Source organism: Camelus dromedarius, chromosome 15 (assembly GCF_036321535.1).
Source record: "Camelus dromedarius isolate mCamDro1 chromosome 15, mCamDro1.pat, whole genome shotgun sequence".
Taxonomy (NCBI): Eukaryota; Metazoa; Chordata; class Mammalia; order Artiodactyla; family Camelidae; genus Camelus; species Camelus dromedarius.
In genome coordinates this window covers 31,892,341-31,910,358 of record NC_087450.1, presented here as the reverse complement: position 1 = coordinate 31,910,358, position 18,018 = coordinate 31,892,341, and the positions used below count along the sequence as shown (strand labels likewise).

At 48.2% G+C, this 18,018-nt stretch overlaps 1 non-coding gene across 1 annotated transcript; it reads left to right on the top strand.

Moving 5' to 3' along the window:
- The first annotated feature begins 935 nt into the window (after nt 1–935).
- Nucleotides 936–1,008, top strand: TRNAT-AGU (transfer RNA threonine (anticodon AGU)). The gene has a single exon. It is a non-coding gene; the product is annotated as a tRNA-Thr (tRNA).
- Nucleotides 1,009–18,018: the final 17,010 nt, after the last annotated feature.

Below are 18,018 nucleotides of genomic sequence, written 5' to 3'. Positions count from 1 at the left end.
AGCTGCTGGCACTGGGCTGGGCACCTAGCAGTGGCTCCTTGGTTGATTGACGTTAGGGGGCGGGAGGGATGGGCCGGAAGGGAGGGCGATTGATTCCAGCTGAGGAAGGAGGGAGGCAGGCGCAGGCTGAGGGGAATGGATGCCAGGAGGGTTGGGGCAGGAGGGTCAGTAGCTCCGAAGGAGTCTTTCCCCCGCCCCCCGCCCTGGTGGTTCTGACCTAGGAGCCTGGATTAAAAAAAAATAGTTTACAGAAGTAATCCCTCTGAGCGTGGTTAAATAAATTACCATAATTCCTGAGATGAAATAGGACAGCCATTAAAAGTGCTCTGAAGAATATTTAATGACATAGGGGGAAAAGCCAAGCTATAGAAGATAATGTACGATAGATTCCATTAAAAATGTTGTTGGAAGAAAAAGAAAAAAGATGCAACATTGTAACCTGACTATATTTCAATTAAATAAAAAAAAAAAAGAATTAAACTGAAATAAAGGCTTTGACACAGTAAAAAGAAAAAGTTGACACGTACATACAGAATGATGGTAGCCGACGTGTACCGGATCCTTACGGCCAGCCCTGCACTGTGCCCTGGGCTGCCTGTGTGTTATGTCACGCAGTCTTCATTCCAACCCTAGGAGCTAGGTTCTGCTCTTATCCCCATTATACATACATGGAAACCAAGGCACAGAGATGAAGAAACTTTCCCAACTTTCTCTCTTGATGCCTTTGGAACTCTGAATTTCTCCTGCTACGTGGAGGGACCTCACACAGGGGAATCAGGTCAAAAGTGACAGGTGATGTTCTAGGGTGGGTGGCTGGGGGTCTGTTTTGTTGAAGGTGGATCAGCTGTGCTCCATGTGTCCCCAGAAGAGAAGGGAGATGGGGCAGGGCGGCAGCCCATGCCCCTGGCAGTGATCAAGAATGAGCTGAGGGTCTGGGAGGGTATAGCTCAGTGGCAGAGTGCGTGCTTAGTATGCATGAGGTCCTGGGTTCAATCCCCAGTACCTCCATTAAAAATAAATAAAGAAACTTAATTATCTCCCTCCCCCACAAAAAACTTAAAAAAAAAATCTTAAAAAAAAAAAAGAATGAGTTGGGGACCAGGTTCCTTGGAATCTGGAGAGAGGATTACCTACTGGAATGATCTCGAAGACCCCTAATTTTTACAGCCTGTGAGGAGTGCCAGCCTCCGAGTAAAATCTAGGCTTTCCCTGGCTAGGTTCCTGGGCAGAGAATCCAGGGGCTTGTGAGCTGCTTTTTCACCCCTATTATGGACCAACTCTTTGTTTCCCCTTCACATTTGTATGTTGAAACCCTACCCCCTGCATTTACTATATTAGGAGACAGGGTCTTTGGGAGATGATTAGAATTAAATAAGGTCATGAGGGTGGGGACCCCATGGATGGGATTAGTGCCCTTATAAGGGTCATGAGAGAGCTTGCTTCTTCTCTCATCCTCTCTGCCTTGTGAGGATAGAAGAAAATGGCCATGTGCATCCCAGAAGGCACTTGCAAGAATCCCACATGGTGGCACCCTCATCTTGGACTTCCAGCCTCCAGAACTGTGAGAAATACATTTCTGTTATTTAAGCCCCCTGGTCTCTGGCACTTTGTTATAGCAGCCCACACTGACCAAGAGCTCCCTTTGGGAGATGGGTGCCCTGTCCTGGCACTCTCCAGCTTTCTGTAAGACAGCATAAACCATGGCCATTTCTCCTAGCCCTCTCTATCTCTCAAGCATGCATATGCTCCATGTGCTAAAGGCCCTGGAGCCCAAGATCAAGTTTCTCAACATTTCCTACATAGGGGTTCCCAGGCGAACTTGGGCAGTGAAAGTGAACATTCTGGAGAAAAGTCATGCTACCCCAATAACTGTGTTGTCCTGCAGAGAAAGGTTGAGGTAGGGGGACTGAATCTCTTCTGTGGCCTCCTGAGATGTTGTGTAAATCTGTCTGACCCGGGCCTGGGAGGTCTGAGAGGTATGTGGGTGGTAAGGTGGCGTGGGGATGTGTCCCCTGACAGATCTTCCGTGTCCACTTTCAGTTTTCTAGGCAATGTCCTGACCTTTGAAAAAGGACACCAGGATGAGAAATTCAAGCTGAGATCTGCCCGTTGTTTCACAGTGCCCACTGGTGTTGATCGGGGTGTTGGCTAATAAATCAATCAACTTCTCTTTATTGCCCAGTAAGCGTGTATCCAGCCTTGCATGTGCATGCGTGTGTATGTGTGTGTGGGCACACACCTCCATGACTGTGTGTGTGTTGAGGGGGTGAGGTGTGAAGAGGAGGCATGATCCTGCTCTGGGAGTAAGAGACCCAGGAGGAAACCGTTCACAGTAAACCCACTAGGCTGGACACTGCTCTCTTCTGAGTCGGGGAGACAAGAGTTGCTTGTCAGCCTGGAGGAGCTGAGCACGAAGCTGCGTGTGCCTGCTGTCTGCACAAGCACCCCGGTTATCCTACGACTTCTATATTTAATGAAATATTGTTCACTCTGTCTTGCAAAAGGGATCACAGAGTGCTCTCAGATGGGGAAGGATTTGATTATGAAAGTTCTGGGCAAACTGACCACCTCCTCCAGCCGAGCCTCTCCCTCTTCCCCCTCCCCTTCTTTTCTCTAGTCTCTCCCCCCATCCCCCTAAATTTAAACCTGTGGGGAAAACATCCCCTTGCTCTGCCCTGTCCACAGCACTGCTTTCCTTCCTGGGGGACAGTGGGGTGGCATTTACTGGTAGTGAGCCCCTAGGATGAGAGGCCTTGGTGCCGGGCACTGCTTGTTGGGGATGGAAGGTGACTGAGACCGGGTCTTTACCCGCCTGGACCTCCAGAGTGGCCCGGCAGAGCCGCGAGGAGCATGGGAGTCGAGGAGGGCACTGAGGCTCCGCGCCTGGGCGGCTGTGAGTTCTCTGAGCAGAGGTGGGGAGTACCTGTGACAGGGGAGGGGACAAGGGAGATTTGGGGGACGGCGGGTCAGTGTGTGCCCAGCCTGACTCTGAGGAGGAGCAAAGCACCAGCCGCGGTCGAGTGGAACAAGGCGGCAGCGCCGGGGATGCCGGGCCTTTCTCGCTGCCCCGGGCGCGTCTGGTCAGGCGCGCGTGTAGCCTGCCGTCAGACTTCGTCTCTGCCCTTCCCAGAAACCGACCTCCTCCCTGGACTTCGCTGGTTATTCACCACTGCGCTCCAGGGGGAGCACCTAGAAGGCCAGTGTACTCAGGATGTCGACCCCGGGGGCCGTGCTGGAGTCACAGAGAGGCTCCAGGGCCTGACCGGCCCAGGTCCTCTCTCTCCATACTGAGAAGTTGGCCCCAGGTGTGAGGGGGACGCGTCTGCAAGGTGCCCACCTGACCGGGGCTGATTCTGACGGGCTCCTGTGACCTGTTGGATGTGCCCTGGTTCTGGGAAGCCCCAGCTTCCTCATCCCCTCCAGCAGGGCCTGTCCGTCTTGGAGCCCAGGTTTTCTCCCCTTGTGCTGACACGGCTCTCCTCTCCTCAGGAGCCTCGGGCTCAGGCCCTCGGTTGACACCTTGGTGGTCCTTGGGAAGTTTGCCGGTGCTGCCTCTGAATACACCGGCCTGTTTTAGCTGCAGGAAACCAGTCAGTGCCAGAGTCTACACTCACCTTCAGGCAGCCCAGCGCCTGTCTTTTAAATGGTCCCTCTTGCATCACTCTGTGGGGCTGGTTCTAATTCTTGGCCAAAACTCTAACCTGCTGACCACGCGGCAGCTGCCGTCTTGTGCCTTCCCTACCCCGTGACGTCTTTCCCTCTCTCTTCCTCTTTCTTACTTCCATCTGGAGAATGGAGGGAAAAAACCATGAGCTGAGTGTTTTAGATTTTTTTTTTTCTTGTTTAAGCCTCTCGACATCTATCCTGTGGGGTGTAATGCTTTTTCACATAGAGAAGGAAATCTGAGGCTCAGGGTTATTTCAGTTGCCCAAGGTCTTACCAGCAATGAGGCTGAGCTGGGTTAGAAACCAGTCTCTCTGGACCCAGGGCCCTTGCTTGGTTTTGTATGGTATTGTGTCTCCCCTGAAGAAATATTGAAGTCCTAACCCCTGGCACCTCTGAATGCAACCTTATTTGGAAATAGGGTCTTTGTAGATGTAATCAAGTTAAGATGAGATCATGCTGGATTAGGGTGAGTCCTAATGCAATTGCTGGTGTGCTTATAAGAAGAGAAAATTTAGACAGAGACACAGGGAGAACGCTATGTGAAGAAGGAGCAGAGACTGGTATGATACTTCCACCAGCCAAGGATCCTGGGGGAGAGACACGGACAGACTGATCCTCAGAACACCCGCATGGAACCAACCCTGTTGATACCTTGACTTTGGACATCTAAACTCCTGAACTGTGAGAGAATAAATTTCTGTTGTTTCAAGCCACTCAGTTTGTGGTCATGTGTTACGGCCGCCCTAGGAACTATTAGTTTCTTATACCTCTCTCTGTGCCAGGAATGCCTCTCTTGCCTGGCCTAAAACCAGTGGACTTCTTCCAGATCTCATTCTCAGAATCTTTCTCTCTGGGATTGCCTCAGATCTGGCTAAGAGTCTACTGCATGAGTCCACCTGGAAGCCACCCCAGGAGGTGATAGAGGAAAAGGGTAAGTAAGTGGCTTATTCTTGTGGCCACCAGAGAAGGCTTTGCTGATGCAGAGTGTGGTAGAGAACAGAAATTGGAGATGCAGGATGAAGAGCTAATTTGAATGGGAGTGTAGAGGAGAGGAGAGCGGTGCATGTAAAGGCACACACTGTGATAAGGCACAGGGTTTATTACCTAGTTGGTGCTCAGTTAATGTCAGTAAAAAGACACGAAAAAATGCAAGATGTCTCGAAAACAGTGGGAACCAGGTAGGCACTCCTGTACATTTGCTGGATACAAAGCAAGTTAGCATTGTTAACTAAATTTGAGTAAGTTGTCAAAAGTGTCCATCTGGTATAATGGGGGACACTCAGCTTCAGGCCTTCAAAAATTGTGGATTCTGGCTTTGACTCTGCTACTTCCTAGTTTTTGTGACCTTGAGCAAGTCATTTCATCTCTCTCAGCCTCAATTCCCTCAACTGTAGAATGGAGATAATAAATGTCTCTTACTTTACAGAGTTGTAAAGATGAAGTGAAAGAATTCGTAAGTGCCTTGTAAACTGCAAAGCATAATTTGAATATAAAGCTTTATTATTAATATTATTAATAACTGGCCAATCTCTTTACTGTCCTGGGAATGCCCCCATTGAGTCTCTGAGTTTTTGCTTATGGTCTCTTTATCCACTTGGAAGTCCATTTGTGTTAGGCAGGATTAGATTTCAATACAAGTAATAGAATCCCAGGACAACAGTAATGTATTTCTTTCATGTAATAGTCTGGAGGCACCTCAGGGATGGTATGGGTGACTTAGACACTCTCCATTTTGTTGTTCTGCTGTGCCTGAGTTGCCATTCCCAATGTCACCTTATGGCCCAAGGTAGCTGCTGGAGCTCCAGCCATTACATCCATGTTTTAGCAAGGAGGAAGAAAAGACAGAGGGCAGGCTTTCTATCTTTAAGGACACTCTCTGGGAGTTGTACATGCCACCTTTTTATATATTCCATTGGCCAAAACTTAATCACAAGGACATATCTACCTTCTGAAGAAACTGGCAAATATTGCTTTCATTCTGGGTGGCTGTGTGTCCAGGTAAAAATCAAGGTTCTATTATTGCTGAAGAAGGAGAGAAGACTATCTAGGGGAGAACTAGTATCTCTGCCATTCCTTTTGTTTCATCTCTATAGATCCATATTTCATTTTTCAAGATTGAGTCAAGTTCATGTTCAAAACAAGGAGTTTTTGTTAGGGAGACACATAGCTAAACCATACGATATTTTATGCCAGGCAGTTAGCTAAATGCTTTACATGGTTAGCTCACTTAACCTGCACCACAGCCCTGTGGGCTCGGCACTATCATCGCCTCAGTTTTGCAGATGAGGAAGTGTGGCTCAGAGCTGTGAAATGTCACAGTCTAGGTTTCCTCGGAAATAAACTCTGAGATGGAGATTAGCAATTAGTGGGCAGGATGTGTATCAGAGAGTGCTTTGGGGGCTGCATGCCTGTAGCAGGGAGGGGATGGAAGCAAGATGGGGCAGAAGGAAAAGCTTATGAGGAGCGGGGATAGCCCTGTAGAGTTGTTCCAAGTTGGCGCAAGGACGGGCCTTTAGACCCCTATGCTGGTCACTCATTGGACACAGGCTGCCGCAGGAAGGGGGCCTGACCTTGGGCCAATTACTCTTCAGCGAAGGCAATCCCCAAGGACACTGGCAGCTGAGGGCTTTCTGCCGGCAGCACATGACATGGCTACAAGTCCTTCCTTCCTGAAGCAGGGTCCTGGAGGGATCAGAGGACCCCACATAAAGTCTCATGACTACGTTTGCACCAAGTAGCAAGTGACAGACATGGGACTAGTACCAGGACATCTGACTCCAGCAGTTAGGCTTTTCCTTTGTGCCGAGGCTTGGCTTGCTAAAAGTCATAGCTAGCAAGTAACGCCCACGGTCCAAGCATCGTCATCTGCATTCTAAATCAGTTTGCTATATTGCCTCCTTAGGGTCTCCAATGGTGGTTCCCTCCTGGGAACTTTACCTCTGTTTCCTATGTACTGTGTTCTTTCTTCTCTCTGCACAAACTCTGGCATTTATATGATTTTGGCTGAACTATTTCGAGTCACTCAATCAGACCAGTGTTTGTTAATGAAGGTCTCCTAGGGGCTCAGCCCTCTGCCAGGTGGAGTTGAATTCTGAAGACAGACTCCTGCCCCCACAGAGCTGCAGGCTGCTTGGAGAGTGATGCTGCCACCCTTGGAGGTGGTGGCGATTGAGGCAGGACAGAGTGGCACTGAGGGCTGCCCTGTGAGCCCTGCCTGTCGGTGCTGTGGGTTCAGAAGAAGGAAGGGGCTCCTGGGCTGGACTGAAAGACTGGTGCTCATGCCTTCTCTACTCTACCCGCCCATTGCAGGCCCTGGGAGGCAGGGGCCCAATTTTCACCTCTTTTGGAATCCATCCAGTACTGGCAAATGGCAAAGGATTTTAGAATCAGAGAACTAAAGGAAGATAGTCACCTTTCTCATCTCAGAGATGATAAAGCAGAGGCCCGGAAGGCAGCCTGACTCACCCCGGGTGACATGGCCAGGTGGCGGTAGCACGGCTGGATTGAGAACCTGGGTTTCCCAACCCCCGGCCTCATCACCACCCTGAGCTGCCTCTGCTAAGTGAGGGCAGAAGGACCCGATGCAGACTTCAGGCTGGTCCCTGCCTTCTGTCATTCTCAGCCTCACACTCAGGACCATCCCTGTCACCACGAAGAGAGAAACAAAACATCAGGTTGGGAATAGCAGGCCTGTGGAAGCACCTCTCAGGACCCTAGATGTAGTAGATTTCCATTAGCCCAGCTGCCTCCTGGGTAGTCCAAGGCAGTTGTCCCAAGAAAGGAGGATGCGGAGAAGACAGTGCAAAAGTCCTTTCTATTCTGGGCTTAGCACGTGGGACTGCAGACAATGCCGAGTTGAAGGAGAAGATTTAGGAGTGATTCTATAGGAAGCCAGAGTGTAAGAGCTTTAGAGCAACAGTTCAACATGCAGAAAGCTTTTGCCCACTGCCCGGGAGAGGCTCCCTAATAATACACGGCAACCTGTATCTTCCCCCTGAAACATCTTAGCTCCACGAAGCAATAAAACAGTCTGGCCTAAGTTACTGAACTTCTTTGAAGTCCTGAAGAGGCCCATAAATAAGGTGGGTACTTTGGAAGGGGGCGTTCGTTCTTTAGGAGAGATCCCTACACAACTCTTTCAGAGTCACATTGATTTGTAGCCGCCTCTAAGTCAATTTCCTGAGGTTCATAAATCTTGATTTTGATTCAAGCAAAACTAAAATGTCATCCATATTTATTCGATGCGTCTCTTCCCATTCCGTAGGAAAGGGAGAAAAATAAAATGTCAGCATTCTCACCCACCACCCTGGAGCAGACACGGGACACGGCTGTCCCGTCTCCTCGAAGAATGTTTCATCGTGAACCATAAACCTCAGGTAACAAATGTACCATTTCATGGTCAGCAAGAGTGGTAACTGTCACTGGAGAAATAAAACTGAGTTATTGTTTCCAGTTTCAAAAGAACAGCAACAAGTATAAAAAAAAAAAAAAACTGTATGTGATCCCTGTCCTCTTCCCCTCAGACACCTGCACCCATCTAATGTTTCACTGAATCCTGCCACATAAATGCATAGCTTCACTCACTAATCCATATGGCTCCAGAGACCACTGTTACATGAGAACTTAAACTGATGGGGCCAGGCAGCCCAGGGCAGCTTAATCTTTTTTAATTCAAATCAACTGAGTCCCATGTGGCCGGGAGATGATACCCTATATGCTGCAATCAGACTGACCTAGACTTCTCGTGCTCTAAATGATTAATGAAACTGCCTCGAGTTTGTTTCTATGGTGATTGGAAATCCGACCCGGATGGAGGAATCTGCCATTCATGGGAACGGAACGGAAAGGGGGGCGCTGGGGACCCTGGCCGCTGGTCAGTAGGCAAGGATGCACAAATGCTTTGAGTTCCTCTCCCAAACCTGCCGCTGGGCTCGGAAAGCAGTGACAGCATAGGAAAGAAAAGGACAATTTTTAGGGAAATTTTAATGCAACTCAACTGCAGAATTATTCTCCCTGCAAAGAATCTAAAAACTAAAAACTTTAGTGTTCCTAAAGCAAATGACCCAAGAGTTGAGGGAAGATAGCACTGAACTCACTTTTGATTTCCTAAAGTAAATACATAAATAAAGAAATGAAAATAAAACCATGAAATCTTTTGATTCTTTCCTTAGAATGAATGGTTTTGCCCATTATGAACATTACAAAGCCAGCTGAGTACCTCACATTACCTGTTTACTTTCTGGTCACGTGTGGTTTTGTTTTTCTTCCTCATTTGAAATAGGTCCCTTTGGGCTTCACACAGCAACACGTCACTGTCCGAACTGACAGAGGTAAGCAGCGTGGGACTTAGGGTGCATTCAATGCTGCTAATAGAAGAGCAAGGGGTATGAGTAGTTAGTGCCAATGGTCACCTGCTGCCATCTGCCTGGCAGGACAGCTGGGTCCTGCTTCTGGATGGAGTCCATCCTAGCCTCCCCATCAGAGCCCCCAAATCCTGTCCGGGTGCCCCAGCTCCATGAAATCCTGAACCTTTAGAGAGGAAACACCAAAGGACAGATTTTGTTATTTTAAAATCCAAGGCTTAATCCCAGGTGGCTATTGACCAAGGGACAATGACTATAAAAGTCGGTAGGAGCATCATTCCCCTTCTTCATTCTCCCCCCACTGACCACCTACCTTTCTTCACAAGTCCCTGGCTACCTCCTTGAACACAGTCCCCCACCTGTAAACCTTTGATGCCCTATGTTCCCTAGAAAAGAAATTCCAAACTTTAATAAGACCCACAGGGTCCCATTCCAGCTGGATCTCCCACCCTTCTCCATGAACTGTTTCCTGAATGTCCTCCGTGATTCTCCTATTCTCTGTCTTTGCTTTGCTGTTCCCTCCACCTGGGATGTCTGGGTCTGTTCCCCGAAACCCTGCTCAAATGCCATCTCAGCACAAGGGCATCCCAGTTCTTCAGCCACAGATCCTCCCTTCTCCTTCTTTCCAAATATGCCTTTTACATTAGGATGTCCCAGGCTCTAACTTGCGTGATGGGACTTCTTGGTCCCAGTCACAGGGCTCGGCACATCGTGTGTGCTCTATCCATGTTTGTTCAGTTGAATTTCTCCTTCCAACCCTACTCCTCGGTCTCTGGCTCCACCGACTAGCTAGGAAGTTCATCTGGCCACCATATCTGTTGTCCCCCTGACAGTCCCTATTTGCTGTCCCCAAGTGAGCAAAGGCTTCAGGACTTTGTGGCTCAGCAAACACCAAGGAATGCTTCTGGGAAAGCAACCTGTAACTACTCTAGATCGGCTCTAAGCTGCCCTTCTGACCAACCAGGGCTCAGCTGGCCCAAGTTTCTGCAGCCGTTTCTCCAAATTGAAACCTTCCCTGTTGCAGGCCTGCGCTGGGCGCACCTGGCTGAGTGCTGCTTAGGACGTCTGTCTAGCCCAGTCCCCCACCCTGGGACTCAGCCATGCAGGGGTGCTCCTGTCAGCCAGCAGCCTCTCCCTGCCCTTGGCATAGGAAGAGGAACCTGAGTAGCAATGGGTCTCAGCCAGCCTCTTGCCCATCCGATTAGACGTGTCCAGAAACTACCTGCCGGTGAGCAATGCCTTGGCCTTACCTGACTCCCCCGTGGAGGGGGTATCATGTGTGCCTGCTGTGCTCTCTGAACACACAGGTGGCAAAACTTGGGCGTGAGGCTCTGGTGATGAGGGAGTGGTATCCGGACGCCCAGAAACAGACAGTGGGGTGAGCAGAGACAGGTGACTGTGTTGGTGATAAGCCTGAATGTGTTCTGTCCCCTCAGTCTCCATTTCACCAAACTACAGACCCCACTCCAAATCTCTCCACTGGAACATCCCACGCCCTAGCACCGAGCTCACAGAGTACGTCTCCGACACTTGTCCCGGCCTCTGCTTCATCTGTTAAACAGACAGGGTCTTAATCCTTGAGTCTGTCGTGCTTTGTAAGTGGTAAAGACGGTTTGACCTCCCCTTGTCCACCACCCTGTCCAACCAAACTGTTCCTTGTCGTGGCTGTACATTTTTTAAAATCACATTTTATTTTCAGGGGTTCAGAAAAGTCCCATCATTTCCATTCAGACAGTTCTTCCCTGGATGCCGTGAGAACTCTACCTGGGCCAGGTTGGGGGGCAGTGGGGGCTGGCGGGTGGAACTTGGGGGAGTCAGTGCTGAGGTGAGGAATGTGAGCCATGCAGGAGGACATGAGGCGAGAGGGAAGCCAAGCTATGAATATTTAGACGAAGGGGAGAGTGGAATTCAACCTGACACTGATACCCAGGAGGACTGGATTGATAGCAATAATCTAAAATTAGAAGCAGTCAGTCACGGGGGTTTAGAGCTCAGACTCTAGAGACAGACTAGGTTAAAAACTGAATTTGCCACTTACCAGCTGAATGACCTTGGACAAGTTACTTAACCTCTCTGTGCCCCAGCTGCTTCATCTGTAAAGTGGAGATAATAAAGTACTTCCTCTATGGCATTGTTGTGATGATTGAGTGAGTTTGTGCAATAATACTTGGACCTAGTATATGCTAGCTGCAGTTATAATTGAATAAAGACCAACATCATGTACTTCCTGGAGCCTGTCAGGATCTTTTTTCCTCCTAGAGTTCCCTTTGCTGCTTTCCAAAATCTACGTCCCCTCAACCCCGCTTTTTATTTGCTTTGGAGGAAGGGGGGGTGTCTAGGCCACTGCTGTCCAACAGAAATATAATATAAGATACATAATATGAAATTTTAAAATTTCTAGAAGCCACACAAAAGAATAAAAACAAGTAAAATTAATGTTACTAATATATTTCATTTAACCCAATACATCTAAAATATTATCCTTTCCACATGTAATCAATACAAAAAGTTGTAGCAGATATTTTACTTTCCTTGTCTACTAATCTTTGAAATCTAGTGTGTTTTTACACTTACAGCACGTTTCAGTTCAGGGGCCAGATCGTCCATCATCTGAAATACTGGTTGGTATTTAGATTTCATCAAACCGTTGAAAAAGTAGCCCCACGTAAGCAGGTTGTTCCAAACCACTTGATTTAGCTTTCCAGTGACAGAATCCAGTATCCGTTTTTAAATTAAAATTAATTAAAATGAAATAAATATTTAAGATTTCAAATGCACTAGTCACATTTCAAGGGCTCCGTAGCCATCTGTGGCTATTGTATTAGTGCAGATCTAGAAGGTGCTGTGGGGGGCGGGGGGGCAATTTACCCCCCGGCCCCCCCACCTGGAGGACGTGGCACAGGAAAATGGTAACCAGGTTCCTACAGCAGGACCTTGTCCATACAGCACATGATGATTTTTAGGTGGAATAAATGAATGAAGGGAACACAGTGTCCACAGGGGCCCCAAGTTCTCTGCACAACAATCCTAAGCAGATCACTGAATTCTCTAACTGTCCAGGGGTTTCTGTAGCCAGGGACTCTCCACACATCCCGCTGGCCCAGCAGGGTCTCCAAGCCGGGCACAGCCACTGTCCCTTTGCTTTCGAGAAGTCTGGCTCCAATTTCCCCACTGACTTTTAGGTCTGGCTTCTTCCTGAGTTTGGACAACAAAGGCCTCCCTCAGTCTCTCTGACCTGGGAGATAATTTGAGAAGAGGCCACAGGGCCATGTGCTGGCTTGGTGAACACAGCAAGGCTTGGCGTGGGGAAACCAGGTGGGTCCCAAACAGGCTGTGTGACTCTAGGCAAATCTACTTGCCTTTCTGGGCCTCAGTTTATCTATCTGTCACATGGACATGATAATATTTGGACTAGCTACCTGAGAGGGCTGCTGTGAGGATGAAATGAGGTAATATACAGGGAAATACCACGAAAAATGGGAAAACGTGTCACACAAGCACAGTGAGATATTGTCTTAATATTTTTCTAATAAACACCTATCTGCTCTGTCAGGTTGTTCCAAAGTGGGAAAATGTGTTATTTGAGCACAACACGGTATTAGTTTAATATTTTGTTGATACATTAGAGCATCTCTGTTATTTTGTTTGATGTGCTTGAGGGATCTTTTTTTTAATTAAGAAAAAAGAGGGGATAAAAAATTTCATACGAAACTCAAGGTAGAGTTTGGGGAAGCCAGAGAGGCATGTTCTGTCCAGGAATGGCGCTCTGCCAGGAGGTGGCATGGGGACTGTTTAGACTGTGTAAAGGGATCTCACAGGAGAGCAGGCTGCCCTTCCTGTGAGCGTCAAGGTAGCAGCAGCAGGAGAGGCGGTGGGGGGTTTAAGCTGCAGCATGAAAACACTCAGGGTGAAGCCCCGAGGACAGGCTCTGTCTGAGAAGAGGCAGAGGTTCGATTCCCGAGGAAGCGCCTGCAAACCTGGCCCTGACTAGCTCACTCAGGCCTGTGGTGAGCTGGAACGAGCTGAGAAGAGGGGAAGGCAGGAGAAAACCCACCCCCTGAGACCAGGTGGAGAGAGGGTCCCTCCTCTCAGGGCCCCGAAGGAGACTCTGCCACCTGCCCGCAGGGTGGAGTAGGCGCCCGGTCACGTGAGGCCTGAAGCACGTCTGAGGTGGGTGCCCAGAGAGGAGAGAGCCCACAGGATTTTGAAATGAAGCCCTGCAGCATCTTTGCGCAAGCATCTCTGGGGAGGTGGGAAAGGGAGCTCCGTCCCTTTTGTCTGCTCCTTTAGAGGAAAACTGAGCGCCAAGCCCTGCCCTCAAGACACTCTGGGTTAAGAGGTACCAATCCACAGGGAGCAACGAATGGGACGGAGCAGAGGAAATCTACCTCTGTTGTTTGGAAGTTAAACATTTCAGTTAAGAAGCCAGATTATCCTGTCTAAATCCTGCTTTGATTCTTAAGTTTTAAACTTTGCTCCTCAGTTTCCCCACCTGTAAAGTGGGGTAATAACGGCACCTACCTCAGAGGGCTGTTAATGAGGATAAAATAACTGAATCTTGCAGAGTGCTTAGAATGGTGCCTGTCATATAGGATGTTTGTCAAAACAATGCAATGTTTTAAGGGACCACCAGCTATTTGATTCACTGCAGTGTCTCCAGCCCCTATCGGTGCTAAATGAGTATTTGTGGAATGAAAGAAATGTTTTCAAGGAGAGCTTTGGAAACAGAAGGAATAGTTTGATAAGCCACAAAAGATATGTACTCTAGCAATAACTGATATTGCTAGAGGATCTCCAGGAGATGATGGGGGGAGGTGAGTGTAGGCAGCGGAACTTAATTTGTGAACCGGGTGGAGGCTGGGCTGTCTTTCTCTGCTCTTCACCCACTGCTCGTACTGTTTTCTCCATATGTTTAATGAATGTTTAAGGGCTACCAGTTTCAAGAGGGGCCAATGATGTGGTCCAGGATACCTCAAGTCTCTGTCTGACCCTGACTTCCTGCTTTGTCTACTTCTGGGTGAACCTTGGGGTATGGCAAAGACTGGCTGGCAACATTAGACAAAAACTCTTTCTAGGTAGAATCCAAGGAGAGCAATCCAGAGACACAGGCCATTCTGCCAAGAACATGTGAGTTGATGCCACAATGAACATCCTCCCTCCATCCTCCACCACCGTGTTTGGAGGGGTCATGGGTGATGATGGAGGGTGAGGTTGAGTACTGAGAAAGAGGATAAACTCTGTCTGCCATCTTCCTATCCTATAGGCTCTTGTAACTTCCAACAGTGGACTCTGAAATGTACCCCACTCCCCAGCCCTGGCCCCCTAGCCAGCCCAGCATGCTAATCTGACTGAAGCTCCTTTTTGACAACACACTGGCGAGTGCCTGCTGTGGGCCAGACACCTGCTGTGAGCTGGGGAGGCAGCTTAATGGGGAGACCAGCACTGCTTGGTCAATTGGACCCCCCTCCCCGCTCCCTGCGGCCTCTGGTTGTGCTGGGAGGCTGTGGCTTCCCCTGCACACTGCACCCTTGGCCTCCCCTTCCCCCCTACACAACCCTCTCCCGACCCCACCTTCTGCCACGCTACCCTCAACATATCCTCATGCTATACTTTGGCTCTGTTTCCTTGCAAATTTCGTTTTGCTTTCCTGGAATGAGCTTCCTACTTGCATTCCTTAATATCTACCCAGATCCCACTTGTCACTCAAGGTTCTCCTTCTCCAAGCAGCTTTCCTGCCTGTGGGATCTGTTTTTCCCTTACATTCATAGCTCTCACTGTCTATAGCCTGGTGTTGGTGATTGGCTTGGAGCTGCGTGCCTGCCAGACAGCATTATTTAACATCTTGCGTTCATGCTTTGTCCTGCAGTGCCCCTGAGAGCTGGACTGTCACGTCGCTCATGTGGGGTAATGAGTCCCACACCAGCTCCTATTCCACCTCCTCTCTCTGCCTGCTCCCAGCACCTGAGTGCACAGGAGGTGTTCAGGAAATGCCTGCTGGTGATGACCTAGCTGTGAGGTCAGCCTGGGATATACAGCTCGGGAGCCCATTCTGTCTGAGCAATAAAATATCCACCAAGGTCTGCTGCATCACTGTTATGTCTTACACAACACTGGCCACCGCTGAAACATTTATGGGAAAATTAATTGCCCTAGATCCAGCCTCGACAGAGCTCCCTGGTACTGGTCTGCTTTTTCTGCTGATCTGATTGGACCAGACAAAAAACTTTACTCCCTCACTTAAGTCTTTACTCACCTTGGGAACCGTTTTGCTATTGAGCAAATTGATGGTTAGAGCAATAACAGTAATAAACATCACGAATATTTGTGGTTCACTGACCATGTGCTGAACACTGTGCCAAGGGCGTCACACATATCATTTCATTTAATTCCTCCAACAGCTCAATGTGGTAGATACACTAGGAAACCTGGGGTGAGTGGAGGGTTCAAGGCACTTTGCAAACGGGCAGCCTGGCTCACTGCTACCAGCTGAGTGGTTTTGGTGAATGTGTTAACCTAGTTGTAAAATGAGGCTGGTAAATGTCCCCGTGTCATGGGATTCTCGTGACGGTTGAAGAGGTAAGGTATGTACATGCTTAGAAATGCACAGTCTACATTTTCAAAATACCTTAGCTGTTATTTTCATTGGTCCCCATTTTATAGATGGGGAAACTGAATTACAGAGTAATTAAGTACTTTGCTCCAAGTCATAGAGTTTATAAATGATATGTTAAGATTTGAACCCCGTCGGACCCCGTAACCATTGCTTGTAAACACTGCACTACAATGAGACAAATTTTTTCATCATCTTTGCCCCAGGCCATGGTCTGGGAGGTTGGCAACCAATTATCTCACTTAACCTGCCAAATAATTCTGTGAAATGAATTTATCTCCTGGGCAGGGAAGGGCCTGGGAGGAAGTGCCATCTGGGCCCATATGCGAGGAGAGGGGGTCCACTCTGGGTGGGAGAGGGCTGCCCCAGCAGATCCATCCATCCTTGGAGGCCTGGGCCCAAAAGGAAGCCACTGCCCTGCTGGGAGGGACAGGGTCTCAGGGCTCACATAGGAGGGGCACCAACAGTGCTAGAGAAGTCAGGAACATTTTCCTGGAATAGATGTGCCACCTAAAACAGCTGTACAGGTGATGAGAATAGGGCTTTTGGTCTGCTTTGTTCACCACTGGGGGCTAGCTCTCACTGGTAGGTCAGTACCTGACCTAGTGTAGGTACCTAATAAATGATCTCTGAATTGTGTTCCAGGCAGAGAAAGTCATGCATGCAAAGGCCCAGAAATGGGAGAGAGCACGGCCACTGGGGGAATAAATTGGCTGATCTTATCCTAAACCAGGGAACCATGCTGTACTACAGATGTGGCTCCTTCTGGGGGTTGGGGGCAGGACTTAGAGGTGCACGGGAGTCCAGTCCAGCTAAGCGGGGTAGCCAGTCACCCAAGGGCCTGGGGTTGGACAGGCCCTGGAGTAATGAAGAGGACAATGCTTGCACCCCTCTGGCACAGTGGGGATGGTGACAGAGGCAGAGAGACAGAGAAGAGCCTCGGGTAGGTGGCAAAGGAGCCCCAGCTCCAACGATACAATGCCCACTAAAAGTCCAGGGACATTAGGTAGGTGCTCGTTACAGAGGGTAAGTGTTAAATGAATGTGAAAGACACTCACATGCTTCTTTAGGAGGGGCACTGGCAGAGAAGACATATATGTCAACAGTGTTTCTAGATTGCTTACTGCAAAATGGTTACACTTGGAAAAAGTTAGAGGCCCGATTTTGCAAAGCAGCTACCGGTGAGGGGTTGGTCCTGGGGAGCTGAGTGTGGGGGCCTTGGGGGCCCTCCCTGACCCTGTGTCCCTGAGGAAGCAGCCTTTCCTCTCTGCACTACCGCCTCCCGACTCCTTTTGGGGTCTTACCTCTCTTCTTCAAATTATCTGCTCTCAGCTTAGTTGCCTGCTTCTCCAGGACGCTCTGAACCTCCTCAGGTCATTCCGTCTCCCGGCACCCACCTGCAGACTTCACAGATCACAGCCCTGTGTGCTGCAGGCTGCCAGAGAGAGAGGTGTTAAAACACCCATGTTCACTAGCACGCTGCCAAAGGCCTGAGGCAAAGTTTGCTCAGTATAAAAGAGAGATCTGTAGCTCAACTGTCATCTATAAAATGATCGGATTAAATGAATATACTGAATAGGTCATTTAGTCAAATAGTTCAAAAACCAAAAAAATATACAAATGACATACAGTGGAGGTGGGCTCCCCATCTTGGTCTTGCCTCCATCTTTACGGCAAAAACCAAACCAAACCAAGCCAGGTACCACTGTTAATAGTTTGTTGTGTATACTTCCAGGGATGTCTAAATATATATCCAAGTCATATTTTAAAAATACAAATTGTATCATTCTCTATACACTGTCCTGCATCTTTTTTTTTAAACTAAACAACATATCCTTAGAATCTGTCTTATTAGTTCAAAGAGCTTACTCGTTTTATTTTAAAGTTGTACAGCATTCATTTTACAAATGCACTACAATTTATTTAACCAGTTTTCTGTTGATGGACACGTAAGTATTTAAGTTGTTCCCAGTCTTGTGTTATTATAAGCAGTACTGTAATAAATAGTCTGACATTTTGGCAACTATAAATATGCTCCTAGAACTCTAACTATAGAAATAATATTATATACACACACATACACAATTCTTACAGTTTAGAAAAGACTTCTTTTGTTTTCTCTTTTTTTTTTTAATATTTTCTTTCTTCCTTTCCTTCCTTCTTTCCTTCCTTCTTTCCTTCTTTCTTTCTTTCTTTCTTTTTTTCTTTCTGAATCAAGACTATTTGGGGGAGTAATTAGGTTATTTATTTATTTATTTATAATGGAGGTACTGGGGATTGAACTCAGGACCTCTTGCATGCTAAGCACCTGCTCTATCACTGCGCTATACCCTCCCCTCATTTTTTTTGTCTGCTGAATTCAACATTTTATTTTGAGGT